Below are 25430 nucleotides of genomic sequence, written 5' to 3' on the forward strand. Positions count from 1 at the left end.
CAACAAGAAGCCTATTTACAGCAAATTCGTTCCTGAGGACTGAGCTGATTCAGAAGTGCAAAACTGGAATATCCGATACATGCAGTCACACTCGATTTCAGCAAAGCGTTAGGCTTGGAGCAGACTCCACATTCAGGGTGTATTTAGAGTACATTGTGAAAGCAAAACTACTTTGCATATCTGTTGCAATTATAGTGTGAATGAATCATAGTGCTTCAGTTCCCTTCACTTGTAATCATTTCTTTTGCGGTTCTGAATTAGTCACATTTACTTCTATTCTTAATTTCCACTGCAACCTTAATTTTGTCATGTTTGGAAGTGAAGCTGTTTATTCAATACCACTTGAATTTGCAATTACTTTTGCTGGTTTGATGCCTGTAAGCGGAACTTCTTCCTGGTAGATAAACAATGGACGTAAGCTTGGGTGAGGTGAGTTCATTTCCAAAATCGGCAAAGAGGTAAATTAAGCAATTTCCTGCCCTTGACAGCAACAGTAACAGGCGTGGGGGAGGGGGCACAGCAGCATAATGGTTAGCGCATCATTTTACAGCGTCAGCAATCACCAATTGGGGTTCAAATCCTGTCGCTGCCTGTAAGGAGTTTGTACGCTCTCCCTGTGACCGCGTGGGTTTCCTTCGGATGTTCCAAATTTCTGATTATAAACCAAAGATCCATGAGCAAGTACTCATTGGAGGTGGAGAGGGTTAGCAACATCAAATTTCTGGGTGCTACTATTCCAGAGGACCTGTCCTGGACCCAGTATGTAAGTGCAATTGCAAAGAAAGCATGGCAGCACCTCTACTTCCTTAGGAGTCTGTGGACACTCAGCATGACAGCTGAAACTTTGACAAACTTCGATAGATGTGTAGTGAGAGCATATTGACTGGCTACATCACGGCTTGGTATGGAAATGCCAATGTTTTGGACAGAAAATCCTACAAAAGGTAGTGGATTCAGCCCAGTTTATCATGGGTAAAGCCCTTCCAACCACTGAGCACATCTATATGAAACACTGTCGCAGGAAAGCAGCATCCACCATCAGAGATCCCCACCACCCAGGCCATGCTCTCTTCTCGCTGTTGCCATCCGATAGAAGGTACAAGAGCCTCAGGACTCACACCACCAGGTTCAAGAACAATTGCTACCCTTCAACCATCAGGCTCTTGAACAAAAGGGGACAAATACACTCGCCCATCCATTGAGATGTTTCCACAACCAGTGATCTCACTTTAAGGACTTTTTATCTCGTTATCTCATGTTCTCATTGTTTATTGCTATTTATTGATATTTGCATTTGCACAGTTTCTTGTCTTCTGCACTCTGGTTGATCTTTCATTGATCCTGTTATAGTTACTATTCTACAGATTTGGTGAGTATGCCCACAAGAAAATGAATCTCAGGATTGTATATGGTGATACATATGTACTTTGATAATAAAATTTAATTTGAACTCTGATTTTCTCCTACATTCCAAAGACGTACAGTTAGGTTTTGTGAGTTGTGGGCACACTATGTTGGTGCTGACTTGATTTGACACAAACAAAGCATTTCGCTGTATGTTTCAATGTACATGTGACAAATAAAGCTATTCTTTCATCTTTAAAACAAGAAAAAACTGAATAAAATACAGAAGTCTTTTGGAGAAATGTCAGGTTCCTTATCTTGTACAAATAACAAGTTTAAGATTAGCAGAGGCTTGTTATTCTCAGAAAGCATAATTTACAACTGCAGCTGAAAATGGCTCAGGAAAGTAAATGAAGTTGCAGAGATATTTTCCAGAGTATAAATACTAAAAATAGATGCAGCTTTGAAAAAGTTAATTAAAATGGTAACCAATAATAATTCTTCCAGCAAATTGTGCAGAAATTCCATTTGCCCCTACCTATCAAAGGAATTATTGGTTATGATCGTGGTTTGCATGTCATCATACAACAGGTGTAGAATGCTGGCCGGTGTCCAAGCACGGTCAACTGCAATTCAGGGCTTTTGAGTTGGTGGTGTTTAAGAGTTCCATGTGGAAGATGTTGTTCTTAATTCTTCTGCTTGTTCGGGAAGCAGTTTGTCTCTAGAGTCTTTTTAAAGCATCAATCAGCTATTTTCTGAAGATGTGCATTACAGGAAATGTCACTTCTTTAAAAGATGCACAGATCCAATACACTTATACAGCTGTCATCTCAACACCACAACATATTTCCCTTAAGGTGCTTGGTCCCATTCACTTTCATGTTCCCATTAAAACTTACAGCAACTGATTCATTTAAAGGCAACCCTTCAGTAAATGCTTCTGCATCCAAAGGTTCTAATATTTAAGTCTAGGCTAATACATTGAAGGGTGGTTAGCTCCTTGAACATGACCTGAAAGTGAATCTGCTTCCAGCCGTTCAGCTATGCACACAAATATCTGAAACTATGCACAGCTATGCACACAAATGTCTGAAAAGAGTAGGATTTTTTCAACTTTCACCATGTTGTTCCAGAAATAAGATAATTAAATGCTGGGGAGAAACCTAAGTCACAAAGGTTAATTCCAATGGAGCAGAGATTAGTAGATTTAGTAGAGATTTTACAATTCAAAGTTCAAAGTAAATTTATTATCAAAGGAAGTATATTTCACCATATATAACCCTGAGATTCTTTTTTTTTTGCAGGCATAGTCAATAAACTCATAGAACAGGGGTTCCCAACCTTTTTTATGCCATGGACCAATACCATTATGCAAGGGGTCCATGGGCCCCAGGTTGGGAACCCCTGCCATTGAATAATAACCGTAATATAATCAATGAAAGTCCACACCAATTTGGGCATCCAACCGGAGTGCAAAGGACAATAAACTATCCAAATACAAAAAGAGGAATCAGAATCAGGTTTATTATCACCGGCATGTGACATGAGATCTGTTAATTTAGCAGCAGCAGTTCAATGCAATACATAATCTAGCAGAGAGAAAAAATATAATCATAATAAATAAAATAATAAGAATAAACAAACAAGTAAATCAATTACATATATTGAATCGATTTTTAAAATGTGCAAAAACAGAAATATTGTATATTAAAAAAAAGTGAGGTAGTGTCCAAAGCTTCAATGTCCATTTAGGAATCAGATAGCAGAGAGGAAGAAGCTGTTCCTGAATTGCTGAGTGTGTGCCTTCAGGCTTCTGTATCTCCTACCTGATGGTAACAGTGAGAAAAGGGCATGTCCTGGGTGCTGGAGGTCCTTAATAATGAACGCTGCCTTTCTGAGACACTGCTCCCTATAGATGTCCTGGATAATAAATAAATAAACAATAATAAAGTAATAACACATAAATAAACAATAAATATTGAGAGGATAAGATGAAGAATTCTTGAAAGTGAGTCCATTGGTTGTGGGAACATTTCAATGATGAGGCAAGTGAAGTTGAGTGAAGTTATACCCATTGGTTCAGGAGCCTGATGGCAACTGTTCCTGAACCTGGTGATGTGAGTCCTGAGACTCCTGTACCTCCTTCCTGATGGCAGCAGTGAGAAGAGAATATGACCTGGGTGGTGGGGGTCCCTAAAGGTGGACGCTGCTTTCCTGTAAGGGTGTTTCACATAGATGTGGTCAATGGTAAGGAGGGCTTTACCCATGATGGACTGAATTCTGAATTGTTATGATAGGTGAATAGTGAAAGCATTTCCTTTGACTCTGGAACATTGCCAAACAAGTTATCAATATACCAAAAGCAAGGAGAATGGTTACTTGAAACAGCACTACCCAAAGAATTTTTGGAAGATGAACTGGTTTGCCACCCTAATCCATGGCATTTTTTAGGGAAAACTGAACAGATATTAAAGATATAGTAAATTTTATGCTGCAAGTGCATTTTTCATAACTAGTGGACTCCTCTCAGAATGAGCCATTGTACCTGTACTTCAATGTGCTAGTGCACATGACAATAAACTTTACTTGACTGCTAAGACACAAGATGCAAGTCAAGTTCACCTTGTGCTCTGGTCCCAGACCAATGTTGTACTTCAACAAACGCTATTTTAAAAGCAATTAAGCTGCCCAAAAGATCGCTTACAGAAGTTGCATCGACATTTTCTAGATTTCAGAACAAAGATAGAACTTGTTGTTATACACTCAGTGGCCACTTATTAGGAACACCCGCTCATTAATGCAAATATCTAATCAACCAATCATGTGGCGCCTCTCAATGCATAAAAGCATGCAGACATTGAGGTTCAATTGTTGTTCAGACCAAACATCAGAATTGGGAGGAAGTGACTTCGACCATGGAATGATTGTTGGTGCCAGATGGGGTGGTTTGAATACCTTAGAATCTGCTGATCTCCTGGGATTTTCACACACACCAGTCTCAAGAGTTTACAGAGAATGGTGCAAAAAACAAATAACATCCAGTGAGCACTAGTTCTGTGGGCAAAAACTCCTCGTTAATGAGAGAGCTCAGAGGAGAAAGCCCAGACTGGTTCAAACTGCCAGGAAGGAGACAGTAACTCAAATAACCGCAAATTACAACCGTGGTGTGCAGGAAAAAATCTCTGAACGCACAACACATTGAACTGTGAAGAGGATGTGCGATAGCAGCAGAAAACCACAAACATACACTGAGCATAAATAGAAGATCAAACAATGTAGAAGAATTTACTTATACTGGGCTAGGACTTCTCTTTAAAAGCTATCACAAAAGCAATTTCTTGAAGCTTCCATCAGTCAGGGTCGACCATGTTTGTTGCATCTTAGCTATCTAGATACGCAAGCCTGGGCAGTACGATATGGAGAGCAAGCTCTTGACCGTGTAACAAGCTCCCCCTCTCCGTGCATCTGATGGACCCAAAGGAACGGCAGAGACCGAGACAGTTTGGCACCAGCAGCATCACAGGAGTTGCCTGTCAGCATTGAACTCAACAAAGGACAGCTTAGGGACTCTAGCTCCGGATTTTACTCTCTGGGCTTACTCCCATAGCTTTCCCCATTTATGGCAGCAAAGGTTTGAGGTAATAATTTTCCTTCTTCCAGATGAATATACCAACCATGGCTGATAAGCCCCATTTACCCAAAGCAACTGGTTTTAAGGTGTCAGTAACCCGCCTTTGCCCCTTCTCCTGTCAGTAGAAATGGTTCTGCTAGGTTTATTAGGTAAACCACACGTGAAGGCCAGGAGTTGGACTTGGTCATCAGAGGAGTACGCCATTGGAAGCATTTAATAGGTAGTGGGATCTTCTCCCCTTACCACCCCCGGTGATAACCACCTTAAGGAAGCAAGCAATTTCTACGGGTTACCAACATTACTACACACTTCACTCTTTGGAATAGATAACCACAGAGTGCAGCTGAAGTTCGATTAATGAATCTGCATTTGAAACGTTGGGTACTCCTTCTGTTGGTTCTAATCCCAGTATATCAGAAGTCAGTTCAGGGAGTATGTTTCATGCAATCCAATTTTTCTGCTGAGCAATACATTCACTGCATTAGAAAAGCCCGCACTTGTTTAATGTTTGATGCACTGATAGTAGCCTTGAAAAAAATGTTAGTGGATAATAATCCTTGCTTTATAAGCTTTCTTCCTACTCAAGAGTTCATAGTGAAAATCGCATACCATGACATTCCTACAGTTATTAAGAATACGAAACCATCTACTAATCAATGGCAAACTGTTCTTAGACAATATGCTGCGCTGCAGATTTGTTGGGAATTATTATTGTCTTTAGAGGACTATGTTTCTTTGTACCTCCCTGCATGTTTCCATGTATGTGTGTTTGAGCTGTGCTTAACCACGCTGTCACGTGTAGAGAGTAGAGCAGTGGGCTAAGCACACATTCGTGAAGTGTTCCTGCATTGATTGTCGATGAGGAGGATGGTTTATTACCAACCTGTACTGACTGTAGCGTCCCGATGAGGAAATCGAGGATCCAGTTGTGGGGAGAGGTACATAGGCCCAGGTTGAGAAGCTTGGCAATTAAACTGATGGTATTGAATGCCGACCTGTAAGTGATCAACAACAGACGGACATACATTTTGCTGTTGTTTGGGTGCTCCAAAGCACAGTGGAGAGCCAGTGAGACTGCATCTGCAGTAGACTTGTTGCCACAGTAGGTCCAGGTCCTTGCTCAGTAGTCGTTATTGCTGGTTACGCCACCCCTATTGAATGTCCTCCATCTCTGACTGTCACTGGCTATTGTGCCGCGGTGCAGTTCAGGGTCCCAATTTATGCCTCTGCGATAGGGCACCAAGTTCTCTTTGGTCTCTCACGTTTCCTCCGCCCTTCAATGGTCCAATAAAGTGCTATCTTGCAGTCATGCAAATCCTGGGTGATGCCTCAGGAGTACTGTCATACACAGATTTAAAAGGTTTCACTATAATTTTTTTTTGACCATCCAGGGTCATTAACCCTGAGCTCCATCCTCAAAGTGGAGGAACATTGGACTAGCCTTACACTGGCCTTTACCCTTTGACCTGTTTGGCATGGGTGACCCTACCAAGAACCAAAGCACAAGGCCCTGACTCCAGCCAACATTGTTCTCCAGGTCATTGAGGCACACAGCCTCCAAACCCTACGGCAAGGTTAAGGTCCTCTTGGAGGTAGATTCTTCCTCAAACAAGAGTTAATTCTAGCCATAACCAAACTGTTAAAACACTTTATTATGGTAGATGTAAGTGCTATCGGTCTATAGTCATTGAGGCAGCTCACCCTGTTCGTCTGGGGCACCATAATGATTGCTGTACTTTTAAAGCAGGTGCAAACCTCAAGTCTAAGAGTGAGAGGTTGAAGATTTCCTTCAATACTCCGGCCAGTTGATCTGTACAGGTTTTCAGAATCCAGTCAAGTACACCTCCAAGGCTTAGCAAGTGTTCACTTTCTTTCATCGCCCTTGTGACAGAGTTGCCAGGTCACCAAACGCTGTGGGAATTTGCACAGTTTAGTGTTACTCTTTCTTTCAATGCATGCATTGAGCTCATCGGGGAATGAAGCATCCCTGCCATTTATGCTTTTAGGTTTTGTCTTGTAAGTTGTCTTGCATCTGATTGTGTCTTTTATTTTACATGGAATTGCCTTTTCACTCGCACAATGGCCTGCCATAGGTTGCACTTGGACTTCTTGTGCGACTCTGGATCCCTGATCTTGATCTTGATTTACCCCTCAGCAAGATTCCTGATACCCCTCAGGAATCTCCTAGTTCCTCCAGTGCTTCTGATTTTGGAAATCTTGGTACGCTCTCGAAAACACACCCTTGTCCACACAGGTCCTGATGATGAAGCTACTGACAGCCGTATGGCCCGATCTGAACCTCAAAGAAATTAGTCTTCTAATATAAATTTTAAAGCCTAATTTGGAAACATGTTTGGTTCATTATTTGCCAGGTGAATACTTCATCAAGACAAGGATTACTTCAAGTCATATGCTAGTTAACATATGTTAAAAAGGGTTTTTTTAAAAATAAGGCAAATACAAAAGGCCGTTATTAGGCAGCCAAGGAACGTTACAACAGAGGAACTCCTCGAGCTTTAGATGGACTATAGGTATAAGCATGTCCTCATATACTTTAGAATGCACTATAATTTGATCTGTCTCTCCCAATGTACTCTGCATCCTGCTAAAACATGCACATGCTATCTAGAAAATTATGCAGGTATCAGGCCTAAGTTCTGTAATACATAACAAACACAGAGCCTCATTTACTGTAAACAGAAAATATTCATAGTTCAATATGAAAGAAATGACTGCAAGTGAGATAATGAGATTTTGATTGCATCTGAGGTAAACCTCAAACTAAGTACTATTATTGGCTGTATAATACTGACATCTCAAAATCCATGTGAACAGATGTGAATTTATTTTCTCTTTCATGGAACGGAAAACAGGCAGACAGATTTGCCACATTTAAATCCTCTTCTCAAAATGGTAATCCCAGATTAGAAGATGAACCCTACAGGTTGATTGAAAACCTTGTGCACATTTAGATTATTGTAAATACATGTGATAAATTATGAAGCAATTTTGTTTAATTCAGGAACTTCATTCACTCTTCAACATGCTACATAATAACTACACAATACAAGGCTGATCAAACAAAGCTCCCCAGTATGTGTTTGGATAAAAGGCGGTCAGAGAGAATATTGAGGTTTGCTGGGTTGTATGATCTCAGAACGTGGGGGGAATGAAAAATCGTATCAATCCTGTCAGCACAGTGAACATTTTCTCCTCACCAGTCTGCCCCTGGGAAGCTGGGAAATAAGAGATAAGTCCTATATTCCAAAAGAAAATTATGCAGATTACACATTCCTTATTGTGACTGGCAGAAATTAGAATGCATTTCTATTATGTCTTCCAAGAGTAGCTACGGCATTGCAAGTAATCGAAGAGATGTACCTTCTTGCTGCAATTACCAGGTGGAGGGATTCGTTATTCCACCGGTGATAGGCTCTACGAGTTGACTGGGGGAATTGGGAGTGAAGGAGACAGTAAAATGTGTGAATGCAAGAGTGTGTTTGGGGTGCTCCAACACCTAACGGGACAGAAGCTGAATACTGGATGGGCTGTGTGCTCTGTTAACACTCAATTATGAGGATCTGATTGAACTTCCAAAGTTTACGCAGACAGCATGGGTTCAAGTTGACGTCTTTTGGCAGCCTCATTAAGCAGATTTCTATTACACATATTGTTGCACATGTACATATCTGTAATGTGCTGAATGATTACTGGGGTGAAGCCCCCTCACCTGCATGCAACTGGAGTGGGAGAAGCATGCTAAAAGATTGTTGAAGACTGTCTCAGTGCTTTTTTAATAATGAACATACCATTAGGTAGTGAACAATGCTGGATATGGAGAGGCTTTAATATGCCTGGCACTGGTAGCAATAAGAGTATCTTCACTGGAACTAAATGAGTTCTCAGGTGAAGAAACAATGTAAAATGAAATGTGTGAAATTCCATGGGCAGGACAGTTCCTGCAATTGGAAGGATAATTACTCAGTTTCCAGTTCCTACTTCTCTTGCAGGTGTTATTATTGGAATAATTATTAACTCCGCCTTACAGAAGCTGCACTTTTTCAAAAGTAGAGATTACATCTCAGAATTTCTTTGCTCATACTTAGTTGTCAAAACTAATGCTAGGGTCTTTGCCAGTCTCCCCAATCTGAACACCCAATGTAAGATCACTGGAAACAATAGGGACCTTACAATGTCTGGAACATACTCTCAGTGGCCACTTTATTAAGTACCTCATGACCACTGACTGTAGGTTCATAGTCTTCTACTGTTGTAGCACATCCTCTTCAAAATTTGGTATGTTAAGTATTCAGAGATGTTTTTCTGCTCATCACTGTTTTAATATGTGGTTGTTTGAGTTACTGACACCTTCCTATTAGCTTGAACCAGTCTGGCCATTCTCCTCTGACCTCTCTTACTAACAATGCATTTTCACCAACAGAACTTCCGCTCACTGGATGTTTTTAGTTTCTCGCACCATCCTCTGTCAACTCTAGTGGCTGTTGTGCATGAAAATCCCTGCATTCAACAGTTTCTGAGATACTGAAACAACCCTGACTGCCACCAACAATCATTCCACGGACAAAGTCACATTTCTTCCCCATTCAGATGTTTGTTCTGAACGACAACTGAGCCTCTTGACCATGTCTACATGTTTTTATGCACTGAGTTATGGCTACGTGACTGGTTGATTAGCTATTTGCATTAATGAGCAGGTATACCTAATACAGTGACCACTGACTGTATACAATGCCCTCTTTTTAATTCTCCCATGATCTCACTAGAACAATGAATCAAAATCAGAATTAGGTTTAATATATCACTGGCATACGTCGTGAAATTTGTTGGTTTGCAGCAGCTATACATCACAATACATAATAAAAAAACACCATAAATTACAATAAGTAACATATGTACATATAGAAATAAAATTAAATATATAGTGCAAAAAGAGAGGGGAAAATATTGTAAGGTAGTGTTCATGTGTTCACTGTCCAGTCAGCAATCTGATGGCAGAGGGGAAGAAGCTGTTTCTGAAACGTTGAGTGTGGATCTTCATACTCCTGTACCTCCTCCTGTTAGTAATGAGAAGAGGGCATGTCCTGGGTGATGGGGGTCCTTAATGAAGGATGCTGCCTTTTTGAAGCACCACCGTTTGAAAATGTCCTTTGGAGATAAGTGATGAAGGTGACTGAGTTGAAGGAGGCCCATGATGAAGGTGACTGAATTTGTAACTTTCTAGGTTTGTAGATTTTCCAATCCTGTGCATTGGACCCTCCATACTAGACAGTGATCCAACCAGTTAGAATGCTCTCCACTGTACATCAGTAAAAATTTGCTGGAGTCTTTGGTGACATACCAAATCTCATCAAACTCCAAATGAAATATATATCAACTGTCAGGTCTTCTTTGTAATTTCATCAATACGTTGGACCCAGGCTAGATCCATGGAGATGTTGACTCCCAGGAACTTGAAACTGCTCACCCTTTCCACTGAGACTCCTCAATGAGGATTGGTGTGTGTTCCTTTGACTTCCCCTTCCTGAAGTTCACATTCAATCCCATGGTCTTATTGACAATGAGTGCCAGTCAACCAGCTGATCTATCTCACTCTGTCTCACTCATCACCATCTGAAATTCTGTCAACAATAATTGTTTAGATCTAAATTAGTTAAATACGAAGATCCCTGAAATAAATATAATCAACCCAATTGCATGCTGTAATTTTCCAGTAACTTTCATCCTATGCTGTAATTTTCCAGTAACTTTCATCCTATGCTGAAAGTTCAAATTGATGCCAGAATCATTTCGATTACTGACTTATTCACTGCATGCATGTTTAATACCTTCTGTTTGCTATCTTTCATGAAGTTAGCCTCATCCAAAATCATTAAAGTACAACCAACATCACTTTAACTCTAATCCACATGGGTTCTTGTCCAACATATTAAAAGTAAAATTTTCATTGCTGTGTTCAAACCCTCCTGCAATCGTGACAAATGATTGCATTCTTCCAATTTATCACCTCAGTGCATCTCCCACTCTCTTCACCATAACATTTACAGCTGTCTTAAACCATTCAGTCATTATGTTCTTGAATTTCCTTTCATAACCTTCACCAGCTCTTCCTCTCCCTTTAAGAACCTGCCTAAAAGCTTTCTCAGTGAAGAAGTTTTAATCATTTGCTGAAGTTCTAGATTCAAGTTTTAGTTCTTGTCATTGCTTGTTTGGTTTTACTCCTCCAAAGTACCTTGAGCTATTTTCCTATTGTTAAGCACAACGTAAATTCAAGTTATTCTCATTCATAAATACAATGCATGTTTTATTGCTTGTATTTAATTATTAATGTAAATGAGGACATCTGTTCCTTTTGCCTATAATCCTCTGATCTGTGATAACATCCACTGTTTCAAATAGAACGTGACAGGACAGCATAAGTCTTAAATCCAATAATGGGATTACTGTAACTAGGGATATGTACAACAACTGACTAAATACAATCCTGAGTATTCAGCGTATGGCATATATCATTCTTTTGCAAGGATACAGAACTGCGAACAGGAACTATTGTGGGATCATTTTAATGGAAACAATTTAAAGCCTGGAAAACAGAACAAAATTTCTTGAACTTCATTTATTCTATCACATTAAAATCTTTTTTTGTTTTAGAAACTAAAGTTTGTCTTCAATTCCTACTCTTGTCTTTGTCCTTCTGTGTCTCTAAATCCCATTCAGTCTGATTAAAATCATGGGATGTTACTTTGCATTTTACTCATACCCATTTTAGTGGGCTTACATAGGCAGCCATACTTTCCGCTCTCTAAACCTTGAATTCTGAAATACTCTCACTAAACCTTTTCACCCCTCTGCATCTCCCTCATTCTTTAATTCCTTGCTTAATATCAAAAAAAGCAACATATTACAAAGCCACTACTCAAAACAAAATGCTCAGTAGGTCTGGCAGTATCTGTGGAGAAAGAAACTGTTACATATCAGCACAATGACTGCCTATCAGAATCTGATGAAAAGTTCTGAGTATTTTCAGAATCTTTTGCTTTATTTCCTTTTAAAACCCACCCGTCTTTTACCAAACTTTGAGTGTATGTTAATATTTCATATGTCTTGGTGTCAGATTGCTTGGATGTCACTGTAATGTATCTTAGTGTATTTTACTAACCTTAAAGGAGCTATATAATGTTGATATTACCTGATCTCAGCTGATGGCCACTCTCTTTTTGTCAAGCTCAGCTCCATTCTAAAGATTTCATCATGTCTTCTGATGTTTTATTGCTGTACTGAGACTACCTTTCAGCTGAGAGATTAACTTGAACTCTGTTGTAAAATGATTTCAATTGGAAGATGAAAAAAAAGTCTTACAAATTCCTTGCTGCCATTTATTGCAAAATTAAATAGATTATTTAGTCATTAATCTCAATGGGATCTTATCAGCAAAATTGTGAATCGTTCCAGTACAAAAGTACTCAAAAACTATTTAATTAACTTTGAACTGCTTTGGGGCATCAATACTTCGAAATGCATGATATAGATAAAACTGCTCATTAGTAAACCTCTTTGTTTTAAATGAAAATCCTTTAATTTGCTGCCAGCTTCTAACAAAGTGCTTGTGATGTCATCAAATAAGCTGGCCGGGAGCTGTTACTAAATTTAATCGTGCCATAGCAGAATTAAAAAAGAAACAGGTCAAGTGATAATCACAAAAACATCCTTCTCTCCAAAACAACTCTCCTAAGAAATTTAGCAAATCACATATCAGAAACAATCAAGTATAAATATAAAATAATGAATACTAATCTGAATATTTTGTATAGTATTATCTTTCAAAAATATTAATGCCAAGACTTTAGGATGATACAACTACACAAAACTATCATTGGAGTCAAAAATAATTCACAAATAATTCTACTGTTGAAAATTCAGCTAACTGGAAGATCAGAAACTTCCCCTGAGAATACCTGAGTCAAATACCAACCCTTGGAGCATTGCATCCAGAATAGATTCAGCACCAGAGGAGATGCTTTAAAGGTTAGAGGAGAGAAATTTAAAGTCAACATGAAGGGTAAGTTTTTTTTTAATGCAGAGAGTGACAGGTGCCTGCGATGGGTTACCAGTGGTAGTAGTGATATCAGGCAGTTTGGTGGAGTTTGAGGTTTTCTGATAATTGCATGAATATGAAGGGAATGGAAAGACACAGATGATACACAGTTTAAGGACATTTAGTACAAATTGGTATCAAGTTCAGTACAATATTGTGGGCCAAATGACATGTCCAATGCTGTACTTTTCTATGTTCTTTTATTACTTTAGAGGTAATGGCAGGGCTTGATGAGCTTTGGTTGTAATTATCTTTGAGACAAATCGATTCCCCTTCCCCCTCCCCTCTTCTTCCATTCCCCAATCTGGCTTCTTGCCTCTTCTCCACCTCACCTACCTCTCACCTATCCCTGGTGCCCTTCCTTCTTCCCTTTCTCCTATGGTCAACTCTCCTCTCCTATTCAGATTCCTTCATCTCCAGCCTCCTTTCCCACCCTCCTGGCTTCAACTCTCACCTTCCAGCTAGCCACCTTCCCACACCACCACCCCTCCCCACCTTTTTATTCTGGCATCTTCCCTCTTCCTTCTCAGTCCTGAAGAAGGGTCTTAGCCCAAAACTTCAACTGCTTATTCTTTTCCATAGATGCTGCCTGACCTGCTGAGTTCCTCCAGCATTTTGTGTGTGTTGCTTTAACCTTGTTGGTAAATGAAATTAGATGATCTCTGAACCACACAGATATTGATACATTGATTTTATGCATTAGTCTTGCAGGAAGTGAAGATGATAGAGTTGGACTTCAAGAATCATAAAACAGGCAGTATACCTCTGTCATCAAGCGATTTTATTATGGAAACAGGATGAGGCTGTCTCCTTTTAGCTTCAAAATCAGATTCAGGTTTATTTAACACATGCACATTGAAATATAAGTAAAATGCATCATTTGTATTAACAATCAACATACCCAAGGATATGCTGAGGACATCCCGCCAGTGTCGACACACAATCCAATGTCAACATTGCATACGCACGACGTTCAGCAGAACAACGCAAGCAGCTAACAAAACAACAGCAGAACAAAACAAGACCACAACAGCAAAACAAGCCCCTCTCCCACCTTCCCCTCACACACACTCAGGTCTCCAGTCTGGTACAAACGAGCGTTTGGGAGACCTGCGGAATAGACTTGCTAGCTGCTACAAGGCTGAAGGCATCTTCCGCCATGGGAGAACTTATAGATGTAACCCTGAAAGGCCTGCACGGTTACCTGCACTCGTTCATTCTTAAAGAGACAAATTATCCACAGTTCAAGACTGTATTCTGAGACAAAATTCTGAAACTGGCTGACCTGCATATGTCACACAGATCATTTGTGGATGAAGTCTTGGCCTGGGCAGGATCTTGGACAGATAAACATTCTCCACCTGAAACATCAACTGTCCATTTCCCTCCACGGGTGCTGTCTGACCTGCTGGGTTCCTTCAATGCTTTGTGTGCTGTTCAAGCTATCACAGTTTGCTTCGAGACCCAGAGATCTCACAATAATCTGTTCTTGTTCAAGTATAGCATTTCAAGATTCAAAGTACATTTATTCTCAAAGCATACAACCCTGAGATTCTTCTACCCACAGACATTCAGGAAACAAAGAATCATAAAACCACCCTGTTCAAAAAGAAGCCTCAAACATCAAGCACACCAACCCCAACGTGCAAACAAAATTACCCAAAGGACGACAAAAATAATCCAGCGAAAACACAGAATATAAAACACAAAATCAAAAGGCTTATTTCAGTACAGTTCAGCTCAGTATTCATTATCTGCAAGCTGCCACAATTCAAAAATCGCCCAAAAGTAGTAACAAAAAAGAGCAAGTAGAGCTAGAACTAGAAACTAAAACACACTATAAACCTGAACTAGAATCCAAATCTACAATCTGCATCGATTAAACCTTGCTCCGGCACCATCTGCCAAAGCATAGCGAGAGAGAGATCACTCGAATTACATTTTTAAATAAATGTCAGCCAGCCGAAAAGGTTGTGCCCTCTAGTAGGATCAGGTTTAATATCATGGGCATATGTCACGAAATTTGTTAACTTTACAACAGCAACATAATGAAATACACGATCATTAACTATATAGAAAAAAGAGTTACATTAAGTGTGTGTGTGTATTAACATTAAGTGTGTATGTAGTGAGGGGTCATGTTCATGAGTTCAATGTCCATTTAGAAATTGGATGACGGGGTAAGAAGCTGTTCCTAAATCACTGACTGTGTGCCTTCAGGCTTCTGTACTTCTTCCACAATGGTAAAAATGACAAGCTTGTATAGTTATTTAAAATGAAAAGAAATTAACTCATTTAATCTTAAAGTATTGAGTAATAAGAACATTGGAATTGGGAGCAGGAGTTATTCATGGGAGAACTTATAGTTGACTCTATCGAGTCTCCTATCAAAATCAATGCTGATCTTGTAGCTTTGTGCCATTTTAATTTCCAGATATCTATCAGTCTTCACCTCCAACAACCTCAACAACTGAACTTCCACAGCTCTCAATGATTGATGGTTCCAAAGATTTGTTATACTCTGGATAAAGAAACTTCTCAGCTCAAGATTCTTAAACTGTGACCTTCGGTTTTACACTTCCTAATCAAGTGAAACATTGCCTCCCCCATACCCACCCTGCTGGGCCTTGAAAGGAGCTTGTTAGCTTCAATTAAATCACCTCTCACTCTCCCAAAATCTGGAAAATACAGGTACAGTATACAAAATGGCTCTTCATAGAACAAATATGCCTCCCAGGAAACAGCCATGGTCTTATTTACAGATAGCCAGGCAAGGGTCATATACATCTGATATAAACTGAAACCAAGCCTCTGTTGCTGTACCAGCTGGTAATTTAATTCCCTTAGTCTCCCCGTGAACACATAAAAATAAACAATGGCTAGCAATGAGTGAGAGGTGCTGTCAGCTGTTCTGGGCACTGTCCTTGAACTATAATGTTCATATTAACAGCAAAAGAAAACAATGGAAATACTTAGCATCTAAAATAGACTCTGTGGAGAGAGAGAGTTAGCCTTTCAACAGAACCAGAAAAATTCGATGAGGCTAAGAAAGGTAGGAGGTCAGGAAAGGGCAGATGAGTAAGTCAGTGTCATTACAGGGTGTTCTCATTTTAATCATGAGCCATTTTACAATCTATGTCCAATTCTTCAGCTTTTTCATCCCACACCGTGATGACCTGAGGTTCTTCACTTCCTCAATGAACTCATCACCACATCAAACAACTTCTCGTTTAACTCTACGGCCTATCTTCCAGCACATTCTGGGAGCTGTGGGACAGCCCCTGTTTCAGTCCTTCTCTCAGTTTTTTCTAGTACATCAATGGGTTCTGGTGCCCTGTTCAACACACGCAAAATGCTGGAGGAACTCAACTAGTAAGGAAACATCTAGGGAGATGCTGCCGGACCCGCTAAGTTCCTCCGGCATTTTGCAGACTGATTCAGATTTCCAGCATTGACAGTCTCTCGTGTCCCCTTAGCGCTGTGTTCTGCTCAAAGCTTTCATCACTTTCGCTACTAATTTCCACACCACTCTCACTTTCACACAGCCCATCTCTGACACTTTCAAATGACATCAGTTTGTTTCCAGTGCTAGATATATCACATTAAGCTGTTCTCCTTCAGGTTAAATATAGCATCTTTTAAATAACTATCTGAAGTCAGAAAGGTTTCAGAATAGGATAGAAATCATCTTTAGAGGCAATTGCCACAAAACGTACTTTGGAACATGATACTCAAATACTTTGATGACACAAGAACAAACTCCTGGTTCTTTATACAACTTTTTTAAACTTTCAGAACAATGGAGATACAGTATCTGAAGGTCACCAGCCAAAGCCTAGCTGTACTTGAATGACCATGGTCTTTTTGATGAAAGTACTCCTACAATACAGTATTGAGTCTAAGGCTGTTCCATGACTTAGACTCAATACTGATGTCACTCATGGTGATATCTTTTGAAACCAGGATGGCGTGCAACTTGAGGGAAAGCTGAAGGTGGTGGAGTTCCCCTACACCTGCTGCCTTTTTCCTTTCTGATAGCTGAGGCCCAGACTAAGCACAGTGTATGTTTTTGAGATAGTACAGATTGGCTGTCACAGTGTGCTGGTGGTGGAGAGATTGAATATTTTGTGGAGTGGTTGGCATCAGATCTTCCTTGCAACATGCTTTACAAAATATAATGTGATAATGATATTTATTGGTCTCAGTTCAATTTAGTTGTGATTACCATTGCAGATCATTCTGCTTGTAGCACAGATTCAAGTGCCGGCTGGTGATGTAGTGGCATCCGCACCAGACGTCGAGGTGAATGGTCCCCGGCTTGAATTTGGCCGGCTACTTGCACGCTTTCCATTCGTGCTGGGTTGAACATTGAGGTAGCAATTCGGCCTCATAAAAAACAGACATATGCTAAAGAAACAGCAAGGTTGGCGCCCAATGTGCCACAAGGCGTAGAGTGGAACAGCAGTTTCAAATATTGTTTCTATTATTCCTTTAAATTATAAGAGATGTGCATTCTCAGGTCTTTTAGCACTATGAAATGAAGTAATTAATGCATCATTTTACAAAACATATACTAAACTACATGAAATAAGAGGTACTTCCTCTATATAAAGGATGCCTTTGATGGTTTATGTCACTCAACATTACTCTGTTAGGAGTAGCTATTCTTACAAATGCAAATTGCTAGAAAGAGGCACAAAATGTAGGTAGAAAAGTATCCTCGTTGGGTCTCAACACCTTCCTCTGCAACTGGATACTGGACTTCTTAACAGTAAGGCCATAGTCAGTCTGTGTGGGCAGCAATATCTCTTGTCCAAAGCATTGGTGCTTCCCCAAGGCTGTGACACTGTGTCACAGGATCCAGCTCAAACCGTGTCATCGAGTTTGCGGATGACACAACAGTGGCTGGCCTTATCAAGAACGCTGATGAGACGGAGTATGGAGAGGAAGTGGAACGTTTGGTAGATTGGTGTGAGAAGAACAACCCAAGCCTGAATGTGGAGAAGACAAAGGAAATTATTGTGGACTTTAGGAAGGTACAGACGAACATCCCTCTGTGCAAATACATGGGTCCTCCGTAGAGAGAGTTCAGAGCACCAAGTTCCTGGGAGTTCGTATACAGATGACCTCACATGGTCCCTTAGCATCACATCCCTTAATAAAAGGCACAACGGTGCCTCCACGTCCTAAGAAAACTGAGGCAAGCAAGGCTTCCACCCCCCGAAGTCCCTATAAAGGATTGTGAGAAATGGTGAGGGGATCATTGGAGTCTCCCTACCATACATCAGGAACATTTATCGGGGCCTCTACTATTAACAAGGATCCCACCCATCCATCCAGCATCCTCTTTGACTTTCTACCATCAGACAAGAAACTGTGAAGCATAAAAACAAGAACGGTCAGGATGAGAAACAGTCTCTTCCCCCAATCCATCAGGCTGCTGAACTTCCTACCACATCATATTTGAAGTGACACTGGTTAACCTGTTCCAGTACAATATTTAATATTAATACACTTTAGTTTGTTATTTATGTGTGATTCATCTGTAGGTTTTATCCTTACCTTCTTAAGTTATCGTGTGTTATGTGCTTTACACCCCAGTTCGAAGAAATGTCTCATTTCTATGTACATTATATGGTTATATACATGTATATAGTTAAATAACAATAAACCACTTGACTTGTTGACCTGATATCTCTGCTGTCTAGTGAGACAACCACAATGTGTCAACAACTCAACTCTCTTTAGGTTCCTACAACCTGGTATGCCTCCTACGTCTACCTGTCGATGTATGCTTACTTCGATCGGGATGATGTGGCGTTGAAGAACTTCGCCAAGTTTTTTTAAGGATCAATCCCAGGAGGAGCGGGAAGATGTAGAGAAGCTGGTCAAATTCCAAAACCAACGTGGAATTCTGACAAGCACAATGCTCATATGCACAATGCTCATATGTGTGACTTCCTGGAGACCCACTTCTTGCATGAGCAGGTCGAAGCCATCAAGAAGCTTGGAGACATGATCACCAACCTGACCCGCATGGGGGCGCCCCAGAACGGCATGGCCGAGTACCTGTTTGACAAGCATACACTGGGAGAGAGCAGCTAAAACGCCAAACCTCAGGAAATCAGTGTGCCTCTTCTACTTTCAGTATACTTCAATACCTTTCTCTTCATAGATGATTCTTTTAATTCTGAGTCAGTTTTTTGGTAATGTCATTTTTGAATTGGGTGTTAACTTGTTTGTGAAATAAGTGAAAAGGTATTTCTACTGTGAGATTTTTCGATCTTTGTACCTGGTTTCTAAAAGACAAAGTTGTTGTAAACCATGTGGCACAACTGAGGATCTGTTGCTTAAATAAAAGTTGGTTAAAAAGAAAAAAAAAAATTCCCACAACCTTCTGCAGAGCACAGGGGTAGCCATGGACACTTGCATTACCCCTAGATACAATCGACTTTTTGTTGGCCACATGGAATAGGCCTTGCTCCAAGCCTACTCCAGCACACACCACCAAAACTTTCCCTGCAGCATCAATGATAGTGTTGGTGCTACTTCCTGCACTCATGCAGAACTTGTCCATTTTTCCATCCTATTTTTTTTAACTAATTTCCACCCTGCCCTCAAATTCATTAGACCTGTTCTGACATTTCCTTCTCTGAACCTTTCTGTCTCCCTCTCAGGAGAAAGATTTGCCACCGACTTCTGAAAGCCCACCAACTTCCAGAACAGCATCTTCGACTATACGTCCTCCCTGCAAGAATGCTGACCCTTACTCTCACTTTCACCTGCTCTCATTTTCCTGGAATTTCATTCTGCTTCCAGAAAGGATGGCTTCCCTCTGACATAGCCCACAAATACATTTCTTCCACGTACTCTCACTCCACCCAATTCCACAGACAGAACAGAGATGAGATTCCCTTGGTCCTTGCTTTCCGCCGCACTAGTCTCCACATCCAACATATTATCCTCCGTCATGTCTGCCAGCTCCAATGTGATCCCATCATCAGTCACATCTTCTGCCTTCCAACCCCACCACCTCCCTTTCTACCTTTCCCTGGGACACTCTCTTCATGGCTCCCTGGTCTACTCATCTCACCTGCAAGTTCCTCTGCAGGCATACGAGGTGCAACGCTTGTCCCTTAACCTCCTCTCCCACTACCATTAAAAAACCTAAACACACTTCCAAGTGAGGCAAAGGACTTCTGTGGGTCAGTGCTCACGATGTGGCCTCCTCTACTTGGAGGAAATCAGGTGCAAACTAACCGTTTTGCAGACCACCTGCTTTTGCCCACAATGGCCATCTGGTTTGCATTTCGTTTTAATTCACCTTCCAAACCCATACCAACTTGTTTGTCATTGACAAATGAAAACTGGAGGAATAATGGCTTATCTTCCCTTTGGACATTGAAACTTCCAATTTCAGGTACCCCACACACTCAGAATTATTTTCCCACACATGCTTTCCTATCCACCTAGGTTTCCTCTCCCTTTGTTCATCTTTCCTATCCCCTTCCCTCCCCCCACTCATGTGGTTTCATCTGTGCATTGTTCCGTTTCCACCTACCAGCCATTGACCCACCACTCCCTCGCACTTTCCTCCAAGTGCTGATACAGGATCTTAAACCGAAATGTCAACACATACCTTTTGACTCCACAGAGGCTGCTTGACGCACTGAGTTCCCCAGCATTGTTTTTTTTCCCCTTTGCCTTCAATGGAGCACATCCATGGGAACACCACCACCTACAAATTCCCCTCCAAGTCACACTAAACCCTGACTTAAAAGTATATTTTTGTTCATTTGTCACCTTTTGTCAGTTCTAAATCCTGGAACACTCTACCCAACAGCGATGGGAGAGTACATTCACGATAGCGGCTGCAGCAGTTCAAGAGAAATCATATTACCTCCATCTCCTCAAGAGAAATTAGGTGTGGGCAATCAATGAGACCAAACCCTGTAATTCATTAGAAGATACAAGATCCTGTCATTTCAATACTTAAACCTTTGACTTTGTCAGTCTTTGTTTAGACATAGCTGGTTTTTATAAGTTTGTCATTCTAAATCACTCAGGTGTTATTTTAAATTGAGTCATTGTGTTTTCAATAGTATGCTGTTCTGCACGAGCAATGACAATAAAGCTCAAAAAATATACAAATTCAGAATCAAATTTAACATCACTGGCGAATATCGTGATATTTGTTGTCTTTGCGGCAGCAGTACAATGCAATACATAATAATAGAGGGGAAAAATGAACTACAGTATATATATATAAAAATAGGTAAATTAAATAAGTAAATAGATCTAGGCCTCATATGGAGCCAGTGATCATTAATGGAGAATGTGTGGAGCAGATTAAGACCTACAAGTATCTGGGAGTACAGTTAGACGAGAAGCTAGACTGGACTGCCAACACAGATGCCTTGTGCAGGAAGGCACAGAGTCGACTGTACTTCCTTAGAAGGTTGGCGTCATTCAATGTTTGTAGTGAGATGCTGAAGATGTTCTATAGGTCAGTTGTGGAGAGCGCCCTCTTCTTTGTGGTGGCGTGTTGGGGAGGCAGCATTAAGAAGAGGGACACCTCACGTCTTAATAAGCTGGTAAGGAGGGCGGGCTCTGTCGTGGGCAAAGTACTGGAGAGTATAACATCAGTAGCAGAGCGAAGGGCGCTGAGTAGGCTACAGTCAATTATGGAAAACCCTGAACATCCTCTACATAGCACCATCCAGAGACAGAGAAGCAGTTTCAGCGACAGGTTGCTATCGATGCAATGCTCCTCAGACAGGATGAAGAGATCAATACTCCCCAATGCCATTCGGCTTTACAATTCAACCGCCAGGAGTAAGATATGTTAAAGTGCCGGGGTTAGGACTCAATGTATTTAAGTAAACTACTTAAGAACTTTTTAAAAGCTATTATTAATGCTTTTTGAGAGGGTGATTTTAGATGCATATCATATTTTTACTGAGTTAAGTATTGTATGTAATTAGTTTTGCTACGATAAGTGTATGGGACATTGGAAAAAATGTTGAATTTCTCCATGGGGATGAATAAAGTATCTATCTATCTATCTAAAAGTAGAAATAAAAAAAGTGAGGTAGTGTTCATGGGTTCGACATCCAATCAGAAATTGGATGGCAGAGGGAAAGAGGCTGTTCTTGAATCATTGAGTGTGTGCTTTCAGGCTCCTGTACCTCCTTCCTGATGGTAGCAACGAGAACAAGGCACATCCTGGGTGATGGGAGTCCTTATTAATGATGTTTTCCTGTAAATGCCCACAAGAAAATGAAACTCAAGTGAGTATATGGTAGCATATGTATACTTTGATAATAATTTTTTTTTACTTTGACTTTATATGCATATCAAAACATTAACTGAACACACTCCAGACATGAAAAAACTTGTTCTGAGTATGTTTTCTTCTCTGAGATATTATAACATTTTATGCTGCATCGTTGCTTGCAGGGCTGCATTGGTTTATATAGCAGACTTTCTGACGATAGCTGAGGAATGGACCTAAGGAAGTTTAACTCATTTGTTTATTAAGATGCCAATAATCTTTGTTTTCTAGAACAATTGCATTTAGTCTTTATTCAAAGCAAGCATATGGAGCAGCAGAACACTGTGAAGGGTACAGTATTTGCAAAAGGGATTGAAGGTGAAATATTATTAGGAAATCTGGAAGACAGTTAATTTCAAGGTCACCTTAACTGTAATTAATAAAATGCGGGACTAGATCTCAGCTTGGAATGTTTATATCCATCATCTAATTACCTACTGACACTGATCTGTCACTAGTGCAGAATAACGCTCCAACTTGGACCATTATGGAAAAATACATTACAATGATTACTATGAAACAACAAAGCCAGCATTTACTACATCGTAATGAGACATGCTTATCTAATTCAATCGCCTTCTTCCTCAATAGTACTTAAGCTAACTGGAATTCTCTGCTTAGGAGCCTCAGTAAATGACAGATAAAGATTTAACTGTGGACATTCCAGTAATTGCTACTGCACATCAAAACCAAATTCTGCTAGTTCAGAGTACTAACATGAATTCCAAACTCCAAACGTCATTCCAGGTAATTTCAGCCAACTCAATACTGATGAGACTTTGATGTTCCACACTGCTCTGCCTCGCCTAACCTGACACAATTAGCCATCACATCATTATAAAAGCTTAACAGATGATGTCCTTGTTTTGCTTATTTAATATAATCAGAAATTAACTAAGCTAGAAAGAACTGAATTAATCATACATCCCATATGAACCTACCTTCACTTGGGGCAGTCAACTAAATTACCTGCAAGTCTTTAGAATATAGGAGAGAATCTAGGTACCCAGGGGAATCTCATATGATCAAAGGAAGAATGGGCAAACATCACACAGATAGCAGCCAAGTTCAGGACTAAATACAGGTGACTGGCACTGTGCGACTACTGATCACACTTCATTTCTTAACACTTAGAACAAGCACAGGATTCTCTTTGTCCACACCTTCTACCTCACCAGCTTCCACATGTCCTCTGCAATTTCAATGTGATGTAACCGCCCAGCATTCCAAAGGGACCGTTCATGCAGTGAGTCATTAGTTCACTCTTCCACCCCTTCCACCCTCCTACACAGAAGATACAACACCTGACTTTTTACATCTGTCCTTCCCACGAAGCATTCCTTCATTGCATTCCATTTGCTTGCATTTCTTCCAATTTGAGGTACTGTGATCAGAGCTCGTGTGTAGTCCGGTCTACGTTAAAGCAAATCATGCTACCGCTTTGCAAAACACTTCATTCAGTCTGCGAGTTTCTAATTCTTCCCTGCAGTGTCTTTGACTGCTTCACAGTATTCCAATGAAACCCAGAGCAAGCTCGAGAAGCAGCATCTCCCAAAATGGCACTTTATAGCCCTTAGGACTTCATAATTGAATTCAACAGTTTTGGATGGCTGCCTTCAGTTTGTATAGGAACAGACCATCCATTTTCCCTGACATCTCAGCCTTCCCCTTTTCCTAGTTCTCCCAGTAGGCAACAGGAAACTCAGTATCATGTGTACAGACTGAACAGAGTGTACTGCAAGGTAATCAACCAACGTGCATTTGGCTTCTCAGAAGTGGAGACTATGTAGTGACTGGAAATATTAATTATTTTATCTCTCAATACTAATGCTACCTGTTCCAACTGATGCCCAAAGCCCTTTGGTTTATGTCAGATATCCACATCTGCAGAGTTCCATATCTCCATTCCTGCACTTTTGTTCTTTCTCCTCCATTCTCATCTCTTCCAACCAGATCCACGCCACCAAGTTCAGGAACAGTTATTGCCCCTCATCCATCAGGTTCCTGAACCAGAGGTGTTAATTTCATTTGTCCCATCACTGAACTGTTCCCATAACCTATGGATTCACTTTCAAGGACTATTCATCTCATGATATTAATTGCTTATTTATTATTACTTTTTTCCTCTTTTTCTTTTTGTATTTACACAGTTTGCTAGGTTCTTTTGCACATTGGCTGTTCTCTGTCCTGCTGAGTGTGGTCTCTCTATTATGTCCCTTGTATTTTACTGTGATTGCCTGCAAGAAAATGAATCTCAGAATTGTGACATACTGTACCTTCACAATAAATTTACTTTGATCTTCTGCCTTGACCATCCTTAACACTGGCACCCACAAGGTAGTGGCCTCAACACCCACTCAACACCTCATTCATATACACAACAATTGTATCAGCGAGAATTAATCAGACTGATGCCTTGGTGGAAGCTGTCCCGGAGCCTGTTAGTCCTGGCTTTTATGTTATGGTACCGTTTCCCAGATGGTAGCAGCTGCAACAGTTCGTGGTTGGGGTGACTCGGGTCCCCAGTGATCCTTCGGGCCCTTTTTATGCACCTCTTTGTAAATGTCCTGAATAGTAGGAAGTTCACATCTACAGATATGCTGGGCTGTCCGCACCACTCTCTGCAGAGTCCTGCGACTGAGGGAGGTACAGTTCCCATACCAGGCAGTGATGCAACCAGTCAGGATGCTCTCAATTGTGCCCTTGTAGAAAATCCCTAGGACTCCACCAACCTTCTTCAATCGTCTGAGTTGAAAGAGGCACTATCGTGCTTTCTCTCACTACACAGGTGGTATGTGTGATCCTCAATGATGTGTATGCCAAGGAACTTAAAGCTGTACACCCTCTCAACCTCAGATCCATTGATGTCAATAGGGGTTAGTATGTCTCCATTCCTCCTGTAGTCCACAACCAGCTCCTTTGTTTTTTGCGACATTGAGTGGGGGGGTTGTTTGCTTGACACCACTGTGTCAGAGTGATGACTTCTTCTGTGTAGGCTGCTTCGTCAT

The 25430-nt window shown here is 40.6% G+C and overlaps 1 pseudogene; it reads left to right on the forward strand.

Moving 5' to 3' along the window:
* Window positions 1-408: 408 nt before the first annotated feature.
* On the forward strand, window positions 409-19472 carry LOC140735026 (ferritin, heavy subunit-like; annotated as a pseudogene).
* The last annotated feature ends 5958 nt before the right edge of the window (window positions 19473-25430 follow it).

Source organism: Hemitrygon akajei, chromosome 10 (genome assembly GCF_048418815.1).
Source record: "Hemitrygon akajei chromosome 10, sHemAka1.3, whole genome shotgun sequence".
NCBI classification, from domain to species: Eukaryota; Metazoa; Chordata; class Chondrichthyes; order Myliobatiformes; family Dasyatidae; genus Hemitrygon; species Hemitrygon akajei.